The sequence below is a fragment of the Chenopodium quinoa genome, unplaced genomic scaffold (genome assembly GCF_001683475.1).
Source record: "Chenopodium quinoa cultivar QQ74 unplaced genomic scaffold, ASM168347v1, whole genome shotgun sequence".
NCBI lineage: Eukaryota > Viridiplantae > Streptophyta > Magnoliopsida > Caryophyllales > Amaranthaceae > Chenopodium > Chenopodium quinoa.
Window position 1 is genome coordinate 1,436,187 of NW_018743108.1, and position 24,200 is coordinate 1,460,386.

Below are 24,200 nucleotides of genomic sequence, written 5' to 3' on the forward strand. Positions count from 1 at the left end.
AAACTAATCTGTATTAATGGAAATAATCAAGAACAAGGTTTGAGAGAAGATTTAAGAGAGAGAAAAACCCTAAGTAGAGAGAGAAAGTCTAAGAAAGAAGATAATCCAAATTCCGTACAAAACTCGTATATAAACGTTTCCTAAAACAAAATTAAAACTAAACTAATCAAGCTATATAAAAACACGCGCCCGATCGGGCGAAGGGCCGCCCGATCGGGCGTGCCTTTTTCTTCGCGTTCCTTCTCCGCAGCATCACCCGATCGTGCTAGACGCTCGCACGATCGGGCGCGCTATAGTACGCACAACACCAATGCCTTGCCGCGCCCGATCGAGCCCTTGCTCCACTTTGAGGCTTGGACTTCGATTGGGCTTGATTTCTCGGCTTAATCCGGATTTCCTCTTTGGATCTTGAATACTCGGTCCAAAGCCTCGGGATTCCAATTACCAAGCCCTTAATCATCGGCTCTCACCAATCCTGGGCTCCAAAAGTGGTCGTGTCCTTCTAGCTTCCGTAGTTGATCCATAAAGCCCGAAAAAATGCTCCAACAGTGCAATTTTCTGTAAAATACAACTAAAACTACGAAAACACTAGAAAACACAAATTGGTAATAAAAATGGCCCGAAAGAGCCAAAAACACTACTAATAACGACCAAGGGATGGGGTAAAACACTATATAAAATGGACATATCAGTGAGACTCGAAAAGTTCTAAGTATTTCATATGCGTAATTTTGATTAACATTATTGTCATATGCATAAAAAAGATCTCATTGGAAAAACTATCTGTAATGAGTTAAAACATAGGATTTTTACACGTAGGAAATTTGAGGAATATCTTTCACAACTAGGATCGAAAGAATGCTGCGCGAAACTGGAAAATTTTATCGAGCACAGAAAGCTGCTGAGGCATGTAGGAGCTAGCGTCAAAAAATAGAGTCTAGCGCCGAATATTTGACTTTGGCGCCAGGCGAAAACTCCTATCGCCAGGCGCCAAAGCAAAATCGTGGCGTCGGACTCTGTTTTCTGGCGCCATGTTCTTCCAATACCGAGCCAGAAATATGCGTTCTAGTTTCGACCAGTTTTTAGCACTGTTTGCTCAATCCTACTTCCTGATTGAGTTTTTCTCACTTTTTTGAAACACATATGTGTTCTAAATATGGACATAACCATATGGGAATTCATGCTCCATCTACCTGATTGAACTCTCTGTGCAACAAAGGGTACATCCGAGAATTTTGAATTCACCAAACCATGGAAGCGAGTTTTTCTTAACTCGCGGTGTCCCATCCACTCGCGCCAACCCTTCACGGTTAGGCTTTCGCGCGGTGCATCCGGACAATTAACCATGGACCCTCTTTGACAAACCCATTTCTCGAACTTTAGAGAACTAGAGCTATGGTTAGGTTGCAAACTCATTGCATCATGTTATGACTACTTGACTACTTGTGCATCTCTTACTTGTGCATACTTATTATGTGATTTAACTAACCATTTGGTTTGACTTGTATTTGTAAATAAATCTTAATAAACTAATTAATGACTAAAGGACTTTGCTTAATTAATTAAATAATTAATTTGAGCTAATAAATATATCTAAAATTGAGTCATAGTTCCTTTAAGTCAACTCGGATTTTTTATTACCGTATACTGCACTAGCGTCAACTTGTTTTGGTCATAGCCGAAGTTCAAAAAAGAACTACGAGTTGTAGATCATATGGATTTGTAGCCCCGAGTTTTATCTTTAATTTGGCGTTGGTTTCGTCCTAATCAAAGTCACAGATCAAAAGTTATGACTAAAATACCATAGCATGTCCAGTTTAATACATATACGTGAGGTCTTAACTTAGTCTTTGTTCTAGTCTAGTCACATAGTCTAGCCACATGGTCATGACATGAGTCTTAACATGTCACCTACACTCATTACACTCACTAGTCTTAGCACACAATTGGAGTATATATCACCACAACCATGTCTAGGTTCATGCATGAGTTTTTCCGTCATTTGAGATGGGGGTACATTTGATTCCTAATTCTTCATATTTCTCCACCTACATCACCTTTCCATTTTCTACATGATCCCTTCATATCACAACCTTCATTCATCCTACCTTCTTCTATCCATGCGTGTTGAATCGAGTTTGAGTCATGTGATTGACAAAAAAAAAAATTGAGTATACTGATGAAACAAATGCACAAGGCAAGCTTCTCATCAAGATTTCATGCATTCTTTTTTTTTTTTTTTTCAAACCGTTTCCCCAATAAGTGTAGCATAGGCATCCTTCATCCTCCTTGAATTTATTTCTTAGAGTTTGATTTTTACCCTTCACTTTTTAAATAAAATGACCATTTATTTCCTTACATATGATCATTGCATTGCCAAAAAAAAAAAAAAAAATCCATGTCAAACTAAGCACAAGGTATACCAATGATTTGAGGCACCCCTTGTAGCCACATCATATTGCTTTTCAGCTTCTAATTTACAATCCTTTCATCATAAACCACTTTGAGCCTTGTCTAATGATAGACCTTTCAGTTTTCAACCTACATCTACCTAACCTTGGGATGGAATGGTGTGTAACTTATGTAACTTCAAAAAGCTTGAGTGACTTCAAAATATTAAAATAGCAAGTGTTCCAAAGTCTTTGATAAGAACACGTCTCAGATTGCGTCTCTTATCGAGTGCTCGGTACCGTGCCTGAGAAACATGAATGCTAAGTGAGTGATAGACCGCATGATCAGGATGGCCCACACTTATAAAAATGAAATAAATGCTAAAGCAAAAGAAAGAGCTAAAAAAGAGTAGAAAACCTCAAGCATGAAAATACAAATATTCAATAGCAAAGTTGCACACCTTGGGGGCTTATCGAGGGTCTTAAGCTTTTATCCCCTTCTTCTATAACCTCTAGCCTAACCACGTTACAAACCATCAAAATACCTTTTGAGGTATACACACAATTGTGCGAGGTACGGCTAGAGCTACGTTCGACCTGATTCCTATTTTAAAACTTTCGTTTTTAAAAACTTTCCTTTTTTTAATCCTAATTCTATTCAAATTTAAAGATGTTCAAAGACAGTTAGATATTATTTTCGTGACTCATAATATTTATACAAACTATATATGGTTGGATAGATCTTGAAATTATCTTTCCAATGATATTTATAATATTAAATCCGAGTTATAACGAAAAAGATATGAATGAGATACAAAACTCTATCCAAAACTGACACCGTTCTACTATTTCGGCCATATCTTTTTTTTTATAACATATTTTAATCTGATTATAATTGGAATGGAAAGTAGACTACACGAGCTTTCCAAAGACATATTATATGATTTTTTTTGACTTTTGGATCAAAAGATATGATCAAAACAAAATCCGCAAAAACTGATGTCCATCGAGTTTTATTTCGATTCGAATTCGGATTCTTTTCTTATTCTTCGACCTCTTTTTTCCCTATAAATAGAGGTCATATCTCCCCTTTTTCAATCACCAACTCTCATCAAGAATTTCTTGATTCTCTCTCCCTCTTTCTAAACCAACCCATTTACAAACACAATTCCTCATACATTAGCACTAGACACACCTAGCCAAGTTCGAAGTTGTCTTCGCCCTAGACGTGAAAGATTTTATTTTCTGAGGGTTTGGTCCCAAATCTCTTTCAATTATTTAATTTAATTGTTGTTTTATTATTTTCCTTGAATTAACTAACGTGTGTATTATGTTATTAGAAAGAGGTACGAGGCATCCAAGTAAGTGCATTAAATGTTTAATTAATGTTATGATATAGAAATCATGTTTAGGTTGTTATGTTGATTCCTATTATCATGTTAGGATGTTTTTTCTTAATTTAATGTTTTGAAGGACAACAATAAGTTCCTAGTATCATGTTTGGGGTAAAGAATAAGTTCCTTAAATCAAGTATGATTTCTATGATGCCTTTGATTGTCTTTCCTAATATAATGTTAGTATCATGTTAGGGCTAAAGCTTTGATTTTTATTGTTTAATGACATGGTAGAGTTTGTTATTAATCTTGTTAGTATCATGCCTAGGATCTTGCTATTATTATGCTTTAACATGATTATTTTAATTAATATGATTATTATTATGATTATTTTTATAATTATTATGATGATTATTATGTTGCTTGATTTATATTATTATTGCTTGATCACGCCTTTTACGCATGTTTAAAGTGAATTGGTACTTTTAATCACGCTTAATAAAATAATTAATAATCTTGTTTTGGGTTAATATGATTATAATTCAAGTGATCGCCAATAATAGGTTTTTTTGTGCATTAATATTCAACCAACATAGATAAACAAGTTTAGGGCTAATATAACGATTGCATGTTAGTGAGAAAGCGCACATGAATACGATCAGAATAAAGTAGAGGCCTATTATTAGGGCAGGTTCAATCTCTTTTTAGTTGGATCTGTACCTTAATCCCCAAACTTCCAGTCATGGTTCCAGACCTATAGGAGTTAACGATCTCTTGGATCGTTAAGGGGTGTAACCTTCACCCTATGGAAGGTTTACAAGTTCCTAAAATTTGTTGGCGACTCTTTTGCTCTAGCTTCTTTCCCTTTGGACGCCACCGTACTTTAGTGTATGATCACAGTGGGGTTCAAGCTAGGGATAATGTTTGAAATATTCCCTACAGTTTAATCTATGTTGGTTGAATATTAATACACAAGTACAAATTAACCCTAAACAAGATTATTAATTATCTTATATAAGCAAGATTACAAGTACAAATTCCCTTTAAACATGCATAAAAGGCGTGATCAAGCAATAACAATAAATATCAAGCAACATAATAATAATCAAAACAATATTAACAATTAAAATCATAATTAAAACAATAATATTAATCATGTTAAAGCATAATAATAGCAAGATCCTAGGCATGATACTAACAAGATTAATAACAAACCCTAGCAAGTCACTAAACAATAAAAATAAAATTCATAACCCTAACATGATACTAACATGCATATAAGGAAAGACAATAAAAGGCATCATAGAAATCATAACAATCATACTTGATTTAAAGAGCTTATTTTTTATCCTAAACATGATACTAGGAAGATCAAAACGCCCTAACATAACACTTGTAATCAAAATAATAACCCAGACATGATTTCTAAGAACCATAAAATCAGTAAATCAACTAAAGCACTTAGTTGGATGCCTCGTATCTCTTTCTAATAACAAAATACACGCGTTAGTAATTTCAAGGAAAATAATAAACAAACAATTAAATCAAATAACTGAAATAGAGATTTGGAACCAAACCAGCAGAAATTAAAACCTTTCACGTCTAGGGCGAAGTCAACTTCGAACTTGACTAGGTGTTTCTAGATCTTGCGAATGCGGAATTTTGTAAGGAAAAGGCTATTTTAGAAAAGAGAGAGAGAGAGAGAGAATAAGCTTTAGCTTAGAGAGAGAAGAGAATTAGAGAGTTGTTGATTATTAATGAGAATTGATTGAAATTGATGATTGAAAACGGAGGTTTTAGGAGGCTATTTATAGAGAAAATCAGTCGGATGTGATAAAAAACGAATTACAATTTTGAAAAGAATAAAACACGATCGCAGCGTCAAACAAACGCGTGGCGCTAAACGCTGAGTGCAGCGCCAGACGCTAGGTTTGGCGTCCGGGGCTACAAAAAAGCCATTGCGGATTTTGTTTTTATCATATCGTTTGATCCAAAAGTCCAAATAAGTCATATAATATGTCGTTGGAAAGCTATTAAAGTCTACTTTATAACCCATTTGGATCAGCTTGAAATATGTTGTAGATAAAAATATATGGCCAAAATAGTGGAAGGGTGTTAGTTTTGGATAGAGTTTCATATTCCATTCATATCTTTTTCGTTATAGCTCGGATTTAATATTATAAGATATCATTGGAAATATAATTTCTAGATCTATCCAAAAATATATAATTTGGATAAAGATTATGAGGCACAAAAATAAAATCTAAATATATTCCACTTCGTACAAAACAAGGATTCTCAAGAGGAGTAGTTTTATTCAATTTCATACTCTTTAAAACATAATTATCAATCCTAACTCCATTAGGATTTAAAAGAATCTTCTAGAATATTCTAGAAGACTATAATCAATCCTAATAGCTTTAGGAATGATAATCAATAATATGACCTCCTCTAGATCATTGGGCCGTAGGTAAAAACCAAACCAGGCCCAGTTTAGTATTTATGCATAAACTTCCTCATTATTCATCGAAATTGGGCTTATAATATATTGTTGGAAAGGTCTTTTCAAGCCCTATCCAACTACACTATTATTTTACCCTTATCATGGACCAAACAAAATTGGAATGCACGTTTTTCATAAATAAGGTAAGAAAAGAAATATTTCAAAAACATAAAGAAGAAATATTTTAATAAAAACATCCTCATCACGAGAAGTTTCAAACTTTTTATTTGTTTGATAATAAATGACATGAAAGGTATTCATCACTGGTTTTGGTTTTTGGGAGACACATTTGGGTGTTTACAGAAGCCCCCACTTTGACTGAGTTTGGAGAAACGCAAGTTTCGAAAACAAAAGTCAAAGTATTGATAGGGATGGAGAATGATTCAGAACGTTCTGCGATCCTAAATCATTCTTATAATGCTGGTACCTGCAAATGAGCATTAGTTAAAACAGATAAAAGAGCTAAGAAACACGTATCTTGCACCGTCGAGCACACGTCTTTGAAGGTAACCGAGTTGTTGTTGCATTTGTCGTTGTGACAACCTTCCACAAGCTAGGGAACGCCATCCTACTGTTTGCTTCGACTCTGCAAGCCAGAGAATACCGCCTGAAGACTACTACGCCTGCAACTGCCTCCAATTCCAGCGTGATAGACTTCTGCAAGCTAGAGAACCCCATCGATGATTGCTTCGCCTGAAACGACCTTCTAGCGCTTTGTGACATCTTCCGCAAGCCAGGGAACACGATCGAAGATTACTTCGCCTGAAATCACTTCCAGTTGTTTATGACAACTCTCCGTAAGCTAGGGAATGCTGTCGAATATATCCTCGCTTGAAGTCATCCTCATTTGTTGTGATAATATTCCGAGGAAAATTACCGAAGACCAATGCCTGTCGATCCTTTGCTTTTGCTATGCATGTACGTCGCCGCTTTTGCTGTTTTGAATTGTGAACCAGTATGTCGGTGCTTCTGCTGCTTATGAAACGTTATATCGGTGCCTCTGCGGTTTATGTACCATTACGTCGGTGCCTCTACTATATAAACCATTATTTCGGTGCCTTTTAATGAGCCAATGCTTAGGCGCTTTAAGCTAATTGAGACAATTTTTTTCAGGCCAATCACTTACTACGATTGTAATCAAGCCAACTACTAATCATGTCAATTTGCTTATAGGGGCTAACTGGCGTACCAAGGAACCCGGAATTGCTGTATGAGGTCAAAATAACCGTTCTAAGAGGCTTCGAGCTCTATCACTGCTGAAATATCTCTGGCGCCAAGAATTGGCTCTGTCGCCAAACGCTGGGATCTAGCGCCAGGCGCTGGACTCTGTTTCCAGACGACAGATGGCGTTGGAGTTGGGTCTTCCCTATTCTGCTCTTGCTGCCGCTGTTGCTTGGTTTTGCTTCGAACTTTGAGCTTGGTCGTTTCCTTTGAACCAAATCCACTCAAATCCTTTGTAAATTAAAGCTTTTCATCTCTAATTTACTAATCTATGTAACTCCTCTTATCTTGGAGGAATCTACTATGTCATATTCGCGATTTACTAATCTATGTAACTCCTCGCTTGCTGGGATGCACCTGCATTTATATCTTTAACTATTGGACTTTGCTTATCTTTCTTTATGGTTCACCTATGGCTTAGTGTTGCTTGACTCATTGACTTGACATGACTCAAGGTATAAACTTGAGTCACTATGATTGACTGACTCGAGGTTAAATCAACTCGATGTGACTCGTGTGTGCGTAGTGTTGACTCATGAAACTCAATATGTACATGACTCGAAATTCAGAAAAACAAAAATTTCCGTCATTTTTGTGGAGGGTACCGACTTTCTCCCGAAAAAGAAAGAGAAAAAAAAGAAAGAAGCGAAGTTTTTGAAGGTGCATGTTGACTGAGCTTAATCTATTAATGTTGTCTCTCATAGTACAAGGATTGTAACATCTTACACTATCCTAGTTGACTCAATAATGAAAGTATGTAGGTAACTTAGGCACGGAGGCTAAGCACTTCATACTTCGTGATCTGATAACAATTACAAGTGATGTGATATTTTGATATGACAAGGCATGCTTCAATGTCGTGTTAAGATTTCATGACAAAGGAATCCTAAGGGAAGTATATTTGGTCATGTATCTGTGCGGTGTGTGAAAGTGATACTAAAGTTATGCCGCAAGGGCTAAGTGTGTGTGGGAAAATATTATTTCAAGAAGAGTCAAATGATGGTGACTCTTTAGGCTAGGTAAGCTAATGATGTAAGGATCAAGCCCCCAAGTCTAGCTCAAAGTAGATAGGGATGAGCATTGGAGATCCCTTGATATGATCATGGTGTATGAATATGAATATGAATGCATGTTTATTATGGTCGCACCTCGGTGTGAGGTTTCCTACATATCCGTTAGGAATCAGGCCGAACGTAGCTCTAGCTGAACCTCGCACAAGTGTGTGTATACCTCAAAAAGGTCTTTTTAAAGGTTGTAACGTGGTTAGGCTAAAGGTTGAAGAAGAAGGGGATAAAGGCTCAAGAACCTAGATAAGCCCCCAAGGTGTGCAACCTTGCTTTTGAATCTTTGTATTCTTGAGTTTTCTCACTTTTGAGCTCTTTCTTTCTTTTTTTTTTCTCTTTTTTTTTTCTTTTGCATTTATTTTATTTTTATAAGTGTGGGAAATCTCGATCATGCGGTCTATCACTAACTTGGCATTCATGTTTCTCAGGCACGGTACCGAGCACTCGATAAGATACGCAATCTGAGACGTGTTCATATCAAAGACGTTGGAACACTTGCCCTTTTGTCCACTTTTATTTATTTTTATAGCTTTTTATTTTTGTTATTTGAATCTTTTGAAATTACTCACGCATTTTTTAAATTGCATAAGTTGCACATTGTCCCATCCCAAGGTTAGGTAGATAAGGGTTGAAAAATGAAAGGTTTATCGTTAAACGAGGCTCAAAGTGCTTTATGAAGAAAGGATTGTAAATTAGAAAGGTGAAAGGCAATATGATGTGGCTACAAGCGGTGCCTCAAGTCATTGGAATACCTTATGCTTAGTTCGACAATGATTTATTTTTTATTTTTGGGCAATGCGATGCGATAATCATATGGAAGAAAAGAAATGCTCATTTTATTAATAAAGTGAAGTGTTAAAATCAAACTCTGAGAAAAAGTTCAAGAAGGATGAAGGGTGCCTATGCTAGACTTATTGGGGAAAGGGCTTGAAAAAAAGAAGAAGAAAGCATGAAATCATGGTGAGAAGCTTGCCTTGTGCATTTGTTTCATCATAACCCTCATTTTTTTGTTTGTCAATCACATGACTTAAACTCGATTCTACATGCATGGATGGAAGGAGGTAGGAAGAATGAAGGTTGTGATATGGAGAAAGCATTTAGAGAATGGAAAGATGATGTAGATGGAAAGATATGAAAAAAATTAGCAATGTAATGTACCCCCAACACAAATAATGGAAAAAACCGACTCATGCATGAACCTAAGACATGGTCATGATGACATATACTCAAAGTGTGTGCTAAGACTAATGGGTGTAGTGAGTGTAGGTGACATGTTAAGACTCGTGTCATTACCATGTGGCTAGACTATAAGACTAGACTCAAGCAAAGACTAAGTTAAGACTTCATGTATATGCATTAAACTGGACATGTTGTAATATTTTAATCATAACTTTTGTGACTCTGATTGGGATGAAACCAACGCCAAATTAAAGATAAAACTCGGGGCTACAGATCCATATGTTGTACGACTCGTAGTTCTTCCTGGAACTCCGGCTATGACTAAAATAAGTTGACGCTTGTATAGTATACGGGAATAAAAATCCGGGTTGGCTTAAAGGAACTATGACTCGATTTAAGGTATATTTTTTACCTCAAATTAATTAATTATTTAATTAAACAAAGTCCTTTAGTCACTAGTTAGTTTATTTAGGCTTAATCACAAGTCAAACAAACGATTAGTTTAGTCACAAAATAAGTATGCACAAGTAAGATATGCACAAGTAGTCAAGTATTCATAACATGATGCAATGAGTTTGCAACCTAACCATGGCTCTAGTTCTCTAAAGTTCGGGATATGGGTTAGTCAAAGAGGGTCCATGGTTAATTGTCCAGATGCATCGCGCGGAAGCCTTACCTTTTGAAGGGTTCGCGTGAGTGGATGGGACACCACGAGTTAAAAAAACCACGCTTCCATGGTTTGGTGAATTCAACATTCTCGGATGTACCTTTTGTTGCACAGAGCGTTCAATCAGGTAGATGGAGCATGAATTCCTAGAGGGTTATGTCTTTATGTAGAACCCAAAATTTAGCTTTAGTGCCTGGCGACAGAGTCAAATCCTCGGTGCTAGACTCTGTTTTCTGACGCTAGTTCCTACATGCCTCAGCAGCTTTCCGTGCTCGATAAAATTTTCCAGTTTCGTGTAGCATTATTTCGATCCTAGTTGTGAAAGATATTCCTCAAATTTCCTACGTGAAAAAATCCTATGTTTTAATTCATTACGGATGGTCTTTCCAATGAGATCTTTTTTATGCATATGACAATAATGTTAATCAAAATTACGCACATGAAATACTTAGAACTTTTCGAGTCTCATCCACTAATTCTAAATCATTACCAAAATAAATTTAGGAATTAAAATAGAAATCCTCCCCAATGGAGTTGCCAAAAACTGTAGGGAATATTTCAAGCATTACCCCAAACTTGAACCCCACTGTGATCATACACTAAGGCATGGTGGCGTCCAAAGGGAAGGAAGCTAGAGTAAAAGAGTCGCCTACAAGTTTTAGGAACTTGTAAACGGTTCATAGGGTGAATGTTACACCCCTTAACGATCTAGGAGATCGTTAACTCCAATAGGTTTGGAACCATAACTGGTAGTTCAGGGATGAAGGTACAAATCCAACCTAAAAGAGATTAAACCTGCCCTAATAATAGGCCTCTACTTTATTCTAATCGTATTCATGTGCACTTTCTTACTAACATGCAATTAATAAGTTTAACCTAAACCTGTTTAATCTATGTTGGTTGAATATTAATGCACAAGTAAAACTATTTTTGGCGATCACTTGAATTATAATCAGATTAACCCTAAACAAGATTATTAATTATCTTATATAAGTGTGATTACAAGTACAAATTCCCTTTAAACATGCATAAAAGGCATGATCAAGCAATAACAATAAATATCAAGCAACATAATAATAATCAAAACAATAATAACAATTAAAATCATAATTAAAACAATAATAATAATCGTGTTAAAGCGTAATAATAGTGATGCAAGTCTAAGCATGGAGAACTTCGAAGATTTGCTTATCATGCATCAAGATAGCTTGTCCCTAAACATTGATTCAAGCCAAGCATTGCATGGACACTTTCTTGGATATCAAAGCAAAGCCACGGTTTGCTTAGTGGCTTTTCTTGGAGTCTAGTTCACTTTCTTGAACTTTCTTGAATTTTCTTTACTTAGATTTTGCTTACAAGTTTTTACCTTTCGCTTGAAAGGGTTTTTCTTGGTTCAAGCATTAGGATCTTTAATCTTTATTTAGTTGCTTTAAAAATCAGTTAGTTAGCAAAATAAATCAGTTTAGGCGTGTGCTTGTTCTCCAAGGTGCTTGCTCTTCAAGCAAGTTAGAATTCTAGTTTAATTAGGATTGAATTAGGAACTTGTCCTAATCTTCCTAGGAAAACTAAGTCTATAAATAGGGCTGTAAAACACACGAATTATAGACAGATTAATATACATTGTTTTTAAGTTTAAACACTTAAGTTTTGTTGATTGTGATCAATTGCTATTTTGCTTGTTTTAGATAAAACATTCGTTTGGATTGATTAATTAGGTGGATTCTTAATTGATTGGTCTTAGTTTTTTGTTTAATTCTTGGTGGATTTCCTGTATAGAATTAGACTTAAACATATCCCTTGTGCTTTGTTGATTTTCAGATCAATAATTCACATCAAATAGCAAGATCCTAGGCATGATACTAACAAGATTAATAACAAACCCTAGTATGTCACTAAACAATAAAAATCAAATACATAACCCTAACATGATACTAACATGCATATTAGGAAAGACAATAAAAGACATCATAGAAATCATAAAAATCATACTCTATTTAAGGAACTTATTATTTACCCTAAACATGTTACGAGGAAGATCAAAACGCCCTAACATGACACTAGGAATAAAAATAATAACCTAGACATGATTTCTAAGAACCATAAAATCAGTAAATCAATTAAAACACTTACTTGGATTCCTCGTACCTCTTTCTAATAACAAAATACACATGTTAGTAAATTCAAGGAAAATATAAAATCAAACAATTAAATTAAATAATTGAAATAGAGACTTGGGACCAAACCCTCAGAAATTAAAACCTTTCACGTCTAGGGCGAAGGCAACTTCGAACTAGGCTAAGTGTTTCTAGATCTTGTGAATGCGGGATTTTTTATGCAAAAGGCTAGTTTAGAAGAGAGAGAGAGAGAGAAAGAGAGAGAGAGAGAGAGAGAGAGAGAATAAGCTTTAGCTTAGAGAGAGAAGAGAATTAGAGAGTCGTTGATTATAGTTGAGAATTGATTGAAATTGATGATTGAAAGCGGAGTTTTAGGAGGCTTTTTATAAAGAAAATCAGCCGGATGTGATAAAAAACAAATCAGAGTTTCGAATAGAATAAAACATGATCGCAGCGTCAAACACGCGCGTGGCGCCAAACGCTGAGTGCAGCGCCAAACGCTAAGTCTGGCGCCAGATGCCAGGTCAGGCGCAAGACGCTAGGCTTGGCGTCCGGCGCTGCAAAAACGTTTTTGCGGATTTTGTTTTTATCATATCTTTTGATCTAGAAGTCCAAATAAGTTATATAATCTGTCGTTGGAAAGCTATTGAAGTATAATTTCCAAGTCAATTAGAATTAGATTTAAATTTTTTTTAGATAAAATGATATGGCCGAAATAGTGGAAGGGTGTTAGTTTTGGATAGAGTTTCATATTCCATTCATATCTTTTTCGTTATAGCTCAGATTTAATATTACAATATATCATTGGAAAGATGTTTTCTAAATATATCCAACCATATTGAATTTGGATAAATATTATGAGGCAAAAAAATAAAATCTGAATATATTCCACTTCGTACAAAATAAGGATTCTCAAAAGGAGTAGTTTTATTCAATTTCAAACTCTTTAAAACATAATTATCAATCCTAACTCTATTAGGATTTAAAAGAACCTTCTAGAGTATTCTAGAAGACTATAATCAATCATAATATCTTTAGGAATGATAATTAATAATAGGCTCTCCTCTAGATCATTGGGCCGTAGGTAAAAACTAAACCAGGCTTAGTTTAGTATTTTGGCCATAACTTCCTCATTATTCATCGGAATTGGGCTTATAATATGTCGTTGGAAAGGTATTTTCAAACCCTATCCAACTACACTATTATTGGACCCTTATCATGGACCAAACTAAATTGGAATGCACGTTTTTCATAAATAAGGTAAGAAAAGAAATATTTTCAAAAATAGAAAGAATAGATATTTTAATAAAAACATCCTCATCACTAGACTTTTCACACTTTCTCTTTGTTCGATAATCAATGACATAAAAGGTATTCATCGCTGGGTTCGGTTTTGGGGAGACACATTTGGGTGTCTACACATATACTCGGAAATAGAGCTCATAGTATTGAATTCAAAAGATATTGTTTACTATCCGGGTGGAATATGGATCAAGCTTAAATGATTCTTCAAAGATTTCTTCCATTTTGATTGTGCAGATTGGCTCCGCAGCAAATCCCCACATGTCCTCTTCATCATTATCATGGTTTATTTCTAGGAGTGATAGGTCATTTATGGCTATTTTGAGAGGAGAAGCATGTATAATCTTAGGAAACCCTTGATAGTTCAACCTAATCATTTGATGAAGTGAGGATGGTATTGCATCAAGCTCTTGTATACAAGGATGTCCAAGTAGAAGGTTGAATGTGGGATTAATGTCCATGACATGGAATTCAACCATCTTTTGAATTGGGCCTGTGGTAATTGGTAGCTTAATAGTTCCACACACCAATGTCCTCGAGTTCTCATAGGCCCTAATGCTTTATGTTGTTGATTGAAAATATTTTTCTGGATTAAGGCCTAGATATTTTGCTGTTTGCAATGGGCACACATTTACAGCTGACCCATTGTCTACTAAAGTAAAAGGGATATTATACCCTTTGCACCCCACAGTTAAGTATAATGAATTGTTGTGGGTATTGTTTTTTGAAGGCAAATCATTATTAGTGAAAATGATTGATTTGTCGTATTTCTCGCTAGTAAGAAAGCTAACGAGATCCTAGGGAGTTGTATCTGTACTTATAGACAAAGTCGTTACAGCATTCATAAGAGAGTTCCTATGTTCTTTAGAAGTACTTCAGGGTTCCCAAATGCTAACATTCGCCTTAGATTGGTGAAGTTGTTTAACCAATTGATCTTCCACCTCAAATGTGGTGGTGGTATTTAGTTTTTTACTTGGCCTTGAGTTTGATTTTGTGTGTTCGAAGATCCATTTAGTGGTGCTTGATAAACTTTCCCGGAATGAGTTAGATGATCTATCTCATTTGGGTTAGTTGTAAGACTCGTGAACCAACTTTCTTCTAGAGGCTTTAAACGTGCCTCCATTTTAAGATGTCCTATGAGTTGTTCTTGATGCCATTGTTCATCCAAGGAGAGATTTGATAAGTCTTATGACTTCCCCAAGAAATGATCCCAATCAAGCACTCCATTTGTCTCATTTTGAAGGCAAGATGGAGGTGGGACGACGGCGTACTTAGAGACATATAAGTCTTAGAAGTCGTCATCCCATAACCCACACATTTCATTAGTTGCCCCTACGATTTTTGTGGTTAGAGGTTTTCCTATAGGTGTTATTTAGTCCAAAGGATTGAACGTATCACTTCCCATATAGTTGGGATACATTGTTGCTAGGTTTAGGCGTGGGAATTCTCACATTGTCTACTAGATCTTGTACTTTGTGTTTCAGGACATAACAACGTTTGGTATCATGCCCAACGCCCCTATGATAAGCACAATAAGCACTACCATCCCATTGAGCGTACCTTCTTTCTGGTGGAGTGGGTGGTGTTGGACATGTTGGTGCAAGTATACCTTTTTCGCTCAATTTTTCTAACAATTCTTTGTAGCTCACAAGAAATGGTGTAAATTTTCTTTCTTTTGTCCATCTTCTCCGAGGATCATTGCTGTTATTTTATTGCGTGGAGGTCGCAAATACATCAATAGAGGATTAAGTATTATCATTCCTCTTTTTGTAGTTATTCCTAGGTTGATGATGATAAGGTTTATTTGCTTTTTCTTTAGCAAGATCATCCTCAATCCTAGTAGCCACATAATAGACCTTTCCAAAAGTTTCTAAACCAAGGTAACGTAGATGCTTGTTGTACTTTTCATGATAATTGTCAATTAATTTTTGTACTAACCCGAGTTCAGGTGGCCTTTGGGCAAGGTGAGCCGCCTTTTCTCGCCATCTACCATGGAAAGCAAGGAAACCTTCATAGCCGCCTTGCTTAAGAATTTCGAGTTCACGTAGAGTTGATTTGAACTTTACGTTACTATCATATTGGGTAATGAAAGCCGAAACTACATTTTCCCATGTTGTTTTGAATTTTGGATCTAGAGATAAAGGGAAAGTCAAAGCATAAAGCTTAGGATCAACTCCCTTTAATGCCATGGTTCCAGTAAAACAAATTAAATGGTTTTGTGGATTTTTGGTCACCTTAAATATTGGCAAGTCCGTAGCTACGAACTTTTCCTATAAAGCAATTCTTGCGGGAGGAGCAAACTTTTCAGCGTCGAAGTACTTGTTCCCCATCGTAGAATGAAGAACAAGCTTCTCCATAGACTTTTCTTTGACGGATAATTGTTCCATCTTTTGTTGCAAGGCTAAAGTCTCGGCATTTTTCTTTTCATCCTTTTCAAGTTTCTTAATTCTTCTTTCCTCGGCCGCTTGAGCCTTTTCTTCTCTCAAGCGAGCAATCTCTTCTTAAAGTTGCTCAATGGTCAACATTGTTGTTGGACTAGGACTAGTTGTCGAGGTAAGAAGGTTTGAAAGGGGTGGATTGTTTGATAGTAAACGTAGAATGTGAGCGCCCGGGAGTCTTTGTTCCTAAGCTTGAAAACCGGCCCTAAAAGAAGTGCGAAAGGATAAGTAAATCGATACACTTGTTTAGAAGACAAAAAGCAGAAGAAAGAATGCAAGATATATTCGAATGGATAACATGACCCTTAAACAATTCTTCAAAGTAGATATTGTTCGAACAAGCCAATTTGTTTTTGCAAAAATCAAAATTGCTCGTAACAGTAGGCGCGCGTAAGTGACTAAGCTGCGCGCGGCTAGTGCACGCATCAAAATCACTTGCGCTGGCTGGGGTCGTGCAACTAATTGAGTTGCGCGCACCACCTGCTCGATATTTTTGTTAATTCGAGCGCTTTTTTTTTTTATTTTCCATCATAATTTTTTTGATTTTTTTATGTTACCCTTCGAATATGACTAAAAATTACGAAGAGACATCTCCGTAATTGGGAACCTTAATCAAAATAAAGAGAGAAAAAAAATAAAGAAAGCTACCCTAACACGTCGCATATAGTCACGTAATCACATAAGCATACCATAAGACAAGATACACATAATGACATTCTATGGTCAAAGGCTTGGGTGTCCAAAGGTATCACATCTTAAAAAACGACGCACAAATCAATCACTCAACGTGTTGACTCATGGCATCGCTCTCCCAACATTTTGTTGGAGATATGGGTTGGATGATTGTTATTGTTTTTGGGATAGAAGCCTAGTGTTGAAAACACTAGTCAATGAGCCAATCCCTAAAGGTTAAAGTGTGCTATGATTATGCATGATGAAATGTTGCTTGTTTGGTTTTTACTTTTGTGCAAAAGGAAGATATTATGCGTTCAAGTCTCACTCTCTAACTAGAGATCATTCAAGTTAATTTCTATTACAACCCATAGGCAACCTAGTGTTGGAAATCTTGGACAAAAACTAAGAACTAATCTTGTAACCTCTAAGTCCCCAGTGGATTCGCCACTATAAGGAGGGTGTTCCCATCGTAGGGGAACCATCTCCTTAGATGCCCATGACCCTTTAATAGCCTAGGACTTTACACTTGTTAGGGTCTATTAGGATTTGAATTCCTAAGTGTATAGGGGACTTTGAATTATAATTGACTCTATCATTACGCTTTTTTTAAGAAACAAGTAGGAGTCGCCAATGAGTTTTGGGAAAACCCATAAACCTTTTTCATGCTTTTCTCCCATGTGGAGTTCACGGGATATTTAGCGCAAATCGTAAGTTCACCCATGCCCAAATTGGTCTACATAAACGAGAAATGAGGGAGCGAAGGTACTAAAATAATGTTCCCTTTAAAGGAGAATCGCTATTCTAGCCCTAGTGCAGCCTCTACTAGCTCTTTCTTTTTTTACAATTCCATCACCAAATAATATATGCAACACGATACCTAAAACTAAGTTAGCTGATTTTATTTACAAGTAATAATCATGTAGGAATTACATTGCAAAGTTGTTATTCTTTATTTAATTCAAATTCGAGAAAGGAGCAAAAGTAAACAAGATTCGCCTTGGCTTAAGTGGTCAATCAATCAATTAATTATGCAATTCTAATCTTATTTAACGCAAGATACTATGTGGAATCGATTAATTAAATATCCTTTTAAAGTGGTTAAACAACACTATTTTATTGATTAAAGTTCTTTTAAACAATAAAAGTAGGTGTGATTTTTCTAAGTGCTCGGGAATTTACCCCTTATCTTTGCTAGATCTTCGTTTAGAACACTTATGGACTCCTCCTTGTTCGGGAACCTCCACCGTAGTAACAAAAATTAAGAGGGGTGAGTGTTTAGGACAAGAGGGTTTGGTAGTACAAGTTCACAAGAGTTTATGCCTGGATTTTAGGTTAATTTCTGTGTGTTTAAGCCTCGTAATAAGCCCTTACTTATAGGGAATGGGTAAAATTAGGGTTTCAAGCAATGTGCTGCAGCAGGTGTCGCGCGCATCTGGATGAGTTATGCGCGGCGACCCTACGCAAGTGATTTAGTTGCGCTGCAATGGGCAGTGTAACTGAATGTCTTGCGCACGACATTATGGTAAGATTTGATTATATATTTTTATAAAATTTGGAATCCCCCGCGAGTGCATCTCTTGAAGTTGCGCTGGGTCTTGCACGCAACTGAATTAGTTGCGCGCGCCAGACCATTGTGACTTATTGAGATGCACACGGCTTTTTCTGCGGCAACATTAAATTCTACCTAGGCGCCTCTAAATCATTCATTATTGGGTTTTAAGCACGGGCTAGCCCTTGCGGTTTAGCCAGTCATCCATCAACATTAACTTATTGAGTTTAGTTAATTGGACCTTGTTGTGTATTTGTTTTGGGTTAGGCTAGTCTTTCTGTGTCTTTGCGGTTTAGCCAGTCATCCATAAGCATTCCTCACTTCAATCCCACACGAAGATGGTTTTATTTATCGTCATTGCACTTCCTGTTGGGAGAGGAGACCAAAAGTAGATGTCTACACCTCCACTAGATCATTGGGCCATAAAACCATTTCAGACCCATCTTAGTATTTTGGCCATAACTTCCTCATTATTTATCGGAATTGGGCTTATAATATATTTTTGGAAAGCTCTTTTCGCGCCCAATCCAACTAAATTATTATTGGACCCTTTCTCATGGATCAAAATAAATTGGACTTGACATTTTCATAAATAAAGTTCATCTTCAAAAACAGAAAGAAGAGTTATTTATGTTAAAACAACTGCACCTCAAGTCATTTCACACTTTCAATTCATTTGATAATTAAATGACGTGAACAATACTCATTAAAAGGTTTGGTTTTTGGGGAGACTCAATTAGGTGTATACATGTTTAAACTTCATTAATAATGGACCTAAATGCGTCAAATGCAATGGTGAGATTCAATGGATCCTACATTGTTAAAAATCAAGCTAATCAGATAAATCAACCATCAAATTTCTATTCAAGGCCTATAGAGGTGGATATCCCTTTATAAGGTATTTGTAACGGTATATTGTAAGCCCAATTCCGGGTTAAAACGAAGAAGTTAGGATCAAAACACTAAATTTGGCCCTAAAACCGACACCCTTGCATTCCAACGACAATATTCTTTGATCCATAAATCTTTTAACCAATTTTAACGGCATTTGAAAGTAGACATTTAGAGCTTTCCATTAATATTTCACACCCTTAATTCGACTTTGCAATCAAAAGTTATGGAAGTTTTAAAAACACATTTTTTTGTAAGGTAAATCGCACCAAGCACAATTCCTAGAGTTGCGCGCGCCACCTGACGCCGCGGCTCTAATACCCTAAACCTAGATTCCTACTCCTATAAGTAAGGGTCTTCATTCAACCCTAAAGTGGGCGGAAAAATAAGAATTCTATCCTAGCATTCTCAAATCCCTAATCTCTCAAGTTCTCTTACTATCATACTACTTTTCTTCTCTCTTCCAAAATACTTTCCAACCCTAATACTTTCCAAGTCTTTGGTGGTACGAAGAAGAAAGAAAGTCCATTAACGCATTAAACAGAGATTTAGCATAAAAGAAAAACGGTTAGTTTCCTAAACACTTAGATTAATTACTTTTCTTTTATTGTTTAAATAACTTTAATTGAATAAGTAGTGTTGTTTGATCACTTTAAAAAAAAATTAATTAATTTGGCTCACATAGCATTATTGTGTTGATAAAGACTAGAATTTGAATAATTAATTAATTATTTTATCACCTAAGTCAAGGCGAACATTTTTCTTCTTGTTCTTTTCACAAATTTGAATAAGAAAAAGAATAACATTTACAATGTAATTCCTATGTGATTAATGTTTGTAAATAAATCAACTAAATTTTTTTTAGGTATCACGTTACATATATTATTTGGTGATAAAATCGTGAAAAAGGAAGACCTAGTAGAGGCCTCACTAGGGCTAGAATAATGATTCCTCCGTGAAAAAAATGTTATTTTAGTACCCTCGCTCCCGAACTCATTTCTAGTTTATGTAGACCAATTTGGGCATGGGGTGAACTTATGATTCATTATAAATATCCCTTAACCCTACTTGTGAGAAAGGCATGAATGAGGTTTCTGAGTTTTCCTAAAACTCATTGGCAACTCTTTACTAGTTTCTTACAAAAAAGCATGATGATAGGATCATCTCTAATTTTAAAGTCTCCCAAACAGTCAGGAATTCAAATCCTAAATTACCCTAAAAAGTGTAAAGTCCTAGCACTAGGTGAAAAAACAAAATTGGCACCGGTTCAAAACCTCTTAATGCCACCGGTTTTGAACCAGTGCCAATGTGGGGGGTGCCAATTAGTGGATAAAAAAGCCACTGGTTTGAAGCGATGGCAAAACTCGGAATTGGCACTAGTTAACCTGTGCCATAAAATCCCACAAAATATTACTTTAAGTATTTGGCACTGGTTAACCGATGCCAAAATAGCCCAAAAAATCAATTTATTTTATTTTATTTTTTTTAGTCTTTTTTCACTTAAAAATTAAATTGACTAAAATAAATAAGAACAACAAAATATAAATCGAATATCATTTAATATAATCGAAAATCTACAGTGTATAATAAAATAAATTTACAATATAGATCTATAAAATTCATCAATTACAAAATATAAATCAACAGAAAAAAAACTACAATGTAAAGAAAAAATAATAAAAAATACAACATCACAATAAAAAAAACACTGTACACCATCTAAATCAATAAAAAAAACGATTAAAATAAAAACAAAATCGAAAATTAGTTAAAACCCAAGAAAATTAAAAAAAAATTGAATTTAAATCGATTAAAAAAATCAATTAAAACCAAAAAAATTCGAATAATATAATTAATCTTCGAAAAAAAAACAGAAATTAAAACCCATAAATTAAAACCCAGAAATTCAATCCCAAAAATTCAAACCCAGAAAAAAAAAAATTGAAATCGAAAAAATTAAAAAAAAATTGAAATCGAAACAAAAACCCAGAAATTAAAAAAATTGAAATCGAAAAAACACTGAAAAATAATAGAAATCGGAAAAAAAACCTAGATCGAAAAAAAAAAACGAAAAAAAAATCTATTAATATCGAATTAAAAAAAATTAGAAATCGAAAAAAAATAAAATTAAAAATCGAAAAAAAACTCAGGAATCGAAAAAAAATCAAAATCGAAAACAAAAAATCAGAATTAAAATCGAAAAAAACCCGAAAAAAAATCTATTAAAATCGAATTGAACAAAAACCAGAAATTGAAAAAAAAAATCAAAATCGAAAAAAAAATCAAAATCAATAAAAAATTCGATTAAGAGACATAATAGCCAACTCTATAATGATAAGAAATCGAAATCAAAAATAAAAATCAAATTCCAAAACCAGATGTCGAAAAACAAAAAAAAACCCAAAATTGAAATCGAAGGAGAATGGTCTTGGTGTTACATGTTGGTGGTCTTCGAATGAAAGAAAGGAGGAGGACATGAGGGAGAAGGAGATGAGGGATTAGGAGATCAAGAAAGAGAAAGAGAAATAGCAGGAGGGGAACGAGATCGAGAACGAAAGAGAAAGAGAGGAGAGAGAAACGACTGTGAGAGTTAGGGTTGGCGGGTTATAAAGGATCGGGTTTTCTTTATTAAATAATGGCACCGGTTCAAACCGGTTAGCTTTATGATTTTGCCACCAGTTTGAAGTGAACCGGTGCCATATGTCTTGGTTCATCAGGCCGCTAATTTGTAAGGCTGTTTTTTCCACCGGTTTGAACTGAACCGGTGGTAATTAGGGGGTGTCTTATTGATTTTTTCGACTAGTGTAGGCTTTTAAAAGGGCCATGGGAAAAAAGGAGAAGGATCCCCTATGACGGGCACACCCTCCTTATACCTCAACCCCTTTTAGAGATTTTAGGGACATCTTCAAACTTAATTCTCACCAGGTCGTCAAAGACAATTTGATTCGAAAGGGTTATATAAATGACTCAATGGATCATGCAATTATATATGTCATAACGTCAAGTATCATCACACTCGTATCGATGAAGAGTCTTCCATTAATATGTGCCCGTACCATACATTTGTAGAGTGGGAATTCGAGGAGGAAGAACTTAGAAAGGTGTATATGAAAATGTATGTGGTAAAATTCATGATATTGTTAAATAAAAAGGTGTAAGTTTCACCACAAGTTCCATAATTTTTGATATGCTAGTTCCCTATGATATCAAACTTTGCTAGCCCTAGATTTACCAATTTCATCCCCTCATAATAGTTCAATCACAAAAGACGCCAGCATAGCTTCATAATCTTTAACCTTCCATGACGGTTCTAAAATTTTAACCTTTTGGCTTGAATCTCCAAATGATAAAAACCTGTAGATACCTACTTTTGGCCTCTTGTCCCGACAGGAAGTTCAATGGTGATAAATAAAACCATCTACCTGTAGGATCGAAGTGAAGAATACTTATAGATAACTAGTTAAACCACAAAACACAAAAGACTAGCCCAAACCAAGAAACAAAGCCAAGTAGAAACCAATAAATTAAATCCGATTATTATTAGGCTTAAGCCCATACTTAAAACCTAATAATGCCGGATTTAGGAGCGCCTAGGTCAAAATAAGCGCTGCTGCAGAAAATAACGCGCGCATCTCAAAGAATCGCGCTGGGAAAGCGCGCACAACCAATTACGAGTTGAGCTCGTGAGAGAATAAGAATTTCAAAAAAAAATTAAAAATCGAATCTTGCCATAAAGCTGCGCGCAAGGCAATTATTTGCGCTACCTATTGATGAGTGTCATAAATGGCACCCATTTGATGAGCATTTAAGTCGTTTTTACTTTCTTTACATAGCTTTCTAGTTCAGTAAATGTTTAGTTTTATGCTTTTGCTCTTTGTTTTACCTTTTACTCTCTTATTTTGTAGTTTTGTGCAGTTTGTTGGGTTTTTTACTATTTTCTCCTTTATTTTCTTTCTTTTTGTGGTTGTAGGTATTGTTCGAGGTTCGGGTCTTGATAATAGTGAATTACTAAGGTGGGAGATTGTAGGCGTCGCTCGAAGTGCGCCTACGTAAAAAGCATGTTGTGAATATGCTTGACACTCATAGGAAGTGGGAATTGATATAATACAATTAGGGACAAATAAAGTAGGGAGCCGCCAACAAGTGTTTAAGGAACTTGTAAACCGTTCACGGATCATAAAAAGGCAACCACGATAAGGGAAAACGAAGGCAACAACGATTGACCCGTGAAGGTTACACCCCATTCATAATCCATGAGATTACTAACTCTATATGGTTCAGAACCACGAAAGGAGGATCGGGTATGATGGTACGAAGTGAGCCATGGAGTCACATTCGCCCGTATTGGCCTCTACTCGATTCTTATAGTGAAAAGTGATTCCTGCGATCTCAAAGACATACAAACAAAAATATTTAATTTGCTCCAAACTATTATTAAGCTAAATTGGTTAAATATTAATGCAACACATAATTCTAAAATATCGTGATCACTTGATTAAACAACAAGATTAAAAAGGAACCTAAACCGGTTGTCCAAATTATCTTATTAGTCGTGATTTTCGATTACATATTCCCTTTAAACATGCAATATGGTGATCAAAATAAATAATAGAATCAATATTAATATAAAAACCAATTTAATCATAATTCCAACAACATAAAAAAATTGTTAGAAAAATAATAATAATAAAAAGAGCATGATCCTTACTTTGAATCTGTTTGTTTGCAACTACAAAATAACAAACGAGTTAGTAACTTCAAGGAAATAATAAAACAATAACTAAACTGAATTAAATAAACTAAGGTTGATTTTGGGGCCAAACCCTCAAACGATTCTATCTTTCACGCCTTGGCTTAAGGACAGAACCTCGAG